Here is a 3,455-nt window from a genome sequence, read left to right as displayed (position 1 = left end):
TGTGTAAGGAGTGGGAGCGGGGCTGCATGCCCTGACACTATATAAATTGGTGAAAGAATACAAAGCCTTTTTATGTCTGCCCTTCAATTATACAACCATCCCTTAGGACCCATCCAGAGGGAATTTAAGAGACAAAGTGATAGTTGATTGCTTTTTGAAAGCAACAAAGGGAACCTGATTGCTTTTAAAGCTAGGCATCTTTTAGCTGAGTAGCAAGAAGTTAGGCGCCTGTAGAAGCTGTACACTAACATCTTACTGGAGGGCAGTTGTTGAGAAAACTCTATCTGGAGATTGTGCATTTCAGCTCTAGCTTTATCCTTGGGGCTTGGAGGTTTTCTTCTAACACTAGCACTGGTCTCCCAAGCCCTGAAGTCAGGAGTATAGAGGTAAGGTTGCTTACACTTTCATCCAGGTTCTGTTTTCCACAATAACGAAATTGAGGGTGGGAGAGGGAGGGAATACGGGCAGGTGATATCAAGGAATTCAAGAAGAAAATATTTTGAAACCGTGGTAGCATCAATACTATTAACTAAATATACATACATACATACATACATATATATATACATTAGAAAATTTTCCATACCTTTTGCAGCCTGACATTGATCAACAATACATACAATCATGTACACAGATGAATGTAAAATTTGGGAACAATATAAGTATTTGGAAAATGCAGCCTTAGTGACAGAAATGACACACAAGTTTACCGATAAAATTTTGAGACTAATGATGAATTCAAAGCAAATTCCTTATTAAACAAAAGAAATGGAAACTATACATATGGAACTTTCTGAATGGAACAAACGAAAAGCAAATCACATCCATAGAAAGAAATAGTGGAGAAGCTCATTAGTCAAAACACAGCCATGGGTTAACTGTGGGACAGATCATCAACTGCTCAAATCCAAGTAGAAGCTAGCCAAAATACCTAGATCACAGAGCTGAGAAACTGTAAAGAATAAACTTGAGGAATAAAAGACTGATGAGTGAAGATTAATGACTGAGACCAGATGAGATGTGGGACGACACCAAAGACATTTTACATATGGAAACCAAAAGGCTACTCAAAAGACAGAAGAGAGAAAGCAATATTGAATATATTATGATTATTTGAACAACAACAAAAAAATCTATTGGAACATACAGCCAAAATGTTCTTTAGAAGCAGCAAAGGTCATCTTTTGGGTTTTCGACCTGTTAAGAAGGGGTGGGCCCAAGGAGGGCACACTGCATAGTAATAAATATATAGTAGGTACACGTTTAGTAAAAAATATAAAATAACAATGCAGGATGTTAAAAATGTCCTTTCCACTTAAAAAATTATCGGAGGAATAGAAATGTTTTTAAAATCTTACAAGTAGAACAAAATTGGAGGTAGAGTGCTAAAGTATATCCTAAGCTGATAACAATTTTCTTGATAGACAGGTGATTTTAAAGACCTGAAAATAACAGAAGTCATAAATGTGTTTCGCCAACAGAAGCAAAATATGGAGAAACATGTCTGTTAAAGTATCCAACAGAGAAGGCAATTTGATCATCTCTATTAGAAAAACTCAGTAGGGGAGGAATGTGCTGCATTGAGGCCAGTTACAAAATCAGAGTTCTCTGTTTGGAGAGAGGCTTGCAAGATGGATTTTCATAGTAAGGTAGAAGAAAATAAAAAAGGGAAAATTTGAGAATCTTAAAGAAAGAAAATTAGGGAAGCAAACATACAGTACTATAAATCAAATAAATAGAAATCTAATCTCATAAGAGCTACGGGAGAACTTCTCTCAACTTCTAGGAAAAGTGAGCTCTCCTATTCAAAGAAGTACACACTTTTATGCATTTTCCGACACCTACTGTGGATGTGAGGCCTTCTGCTGCTTGAATCAATGCCCCCAGCCAATTTCCCTTAAGGTATTTTGACCATGCACCTGAAAAAAATCCCACTACAGCTTGTTTCTAATACCGACCACAGTTCTCTTGTTCCAATTGAGAGAACGCTTCTGGGGTGACAACTGAACCTGTTCATGAGAAATTACACAATCTTAGACACACCAAAATTAACCTAAAGTTTGTAAAACCTGAAGAATATAGTATTTCTACGAAAATCATGTTCAAAGGAACAAAGTAAAGGGTGGTCTCTCAAGGATAGAAGACCTTACCTACTAACTTAGAACCAGAGAATGCAATAAGAATCTCCCTCTTTGAGAACATTACAGACACTACAAAGATTTGAACATATAAGCTAGGAAAAGCCAATGACTTCAGAATACTCACCGACAGAAACCAGGTTGCGATAGTTCTCCAACATTACATCCTGATATAGGGATTTCTGAGCAGGGTTCAGGAGCTGCCATTCCTCCCAAGTGAACTTTACAGCCACAACATTGAATGGCACTGATTCCTGCAGTAAGAGGAGTCGATTTAATGGTGTATTTTCCATTTGAAGATTTTTTTTAAATATCTTACAGTAAAGAAAGCAAAACAGTAGTAAAAACTGTACATTCCATAATGCGTGGTAAACTTAGGACATGGTAGAAAGTATTTAACTTTATTTCTACATTCATAATTATGGGGATGGAAAACTAGCGCTATTTTCAGAAAGATCTCCTTTGTTCTGAGAAAGAAATATTTTCTTTCTTTTTTTTTTATTCTTTTTTTTTCTTCTGAATGTCTGTAACAAAATTTATCCCTGAGCCTCAGCAGAGGAACAGGGCCCATGAGTTACAGTGTCTCTGTGGCAGCCTTTTGGGCCAGTGCCAGCCATGGGCGGAGCCGGCACTGAATTTGACAAGCTGAAAGAAATATTTTCAAATACACATTTTCCAGGCCAAATAATGTGCCCCACCCCCACCCCCTACAATAGCTCTCCATTAAGGAGCAGTCTTAAAGGAGCTCCCATAGTAGATGAATCATTTCTGTGCCGGGCTACTTCACTATGCCTGAAGGTTCTCTGTAGATCAGAGCAATCAGATTCTGTAGCCAACCCACCATAAATGTAGCAAATGCCTGGGGAGGGCACAGGGTGGGTTTCAAGTCAACTAGCACTAGGTCAAGATGGTGAGTCACAATCTTGCTTATTTATTATGTTACTCACTTATGACATTATTACCCATTGACTATGTAAACACTAATTGCATGACGTGTACACCTTATGGAAAGATCTGAAAACTCCAGTACCTATACCCACTGGAAAATACATTCACTTCCTCAGTCCTGACATAGGATGAGGAGCCCCGTGCCCCACTGGTCTGTCTTTAATATTTGCCACAATTGCAATGTCACTCCTGAGGATCACCGTTCAAGTCTTGGGGACCTCCATGCCCCAAAATAATGCGCCCACTCATAAAATTAGAATTTTGAATACTAGTGAAATTATCTGAATGAGCTAGAAATAGCTGAGATTTATATTCACACAAAGTAGATTTATATTCACACACACTTGTTTATATTGACAAAACAAGTTT

General features: G+C 37.8%; 1 non-coding gene across 1 annotated transcript; it reads right to left on the bottom strand.

The window, feature by feature from the left end:
• Positions 1 to 2,656: 2,656 nt before the first annotated feature.
• LOC142428403 (small nucleolar RNA SNORA5) lies at positions 2,657 to 2,788 on the bottom strand. Its single transcript, XR_012780309.1, has one exon. It is a non-coding gene; the product is annotated as a small nucleolar RNA SNORA5 (small nucleolar RNA).
• Positions 2,789 to 3,455: the final 667 nt, after the last annotated feature.

This window comes from Tenrec ecaudatus, chromosome 15 (genome assembly GCF_050624435.1).
Source record: "Tenrec ecaudatus isolate mTenEca1 chromosome 15, mTenEca1.hap1, whole genome shotgun sequence".
Classification (NCBI taxonomy): Eukaryota; Metazoa; Chordata; class Mammalia; order Afrosoricida; family Tenrecidae; genus Tenrec; species Tenrec ecaudatus.
This window is presented reverse-complemented; position numbering and strand designations above follow the sequence as displayed.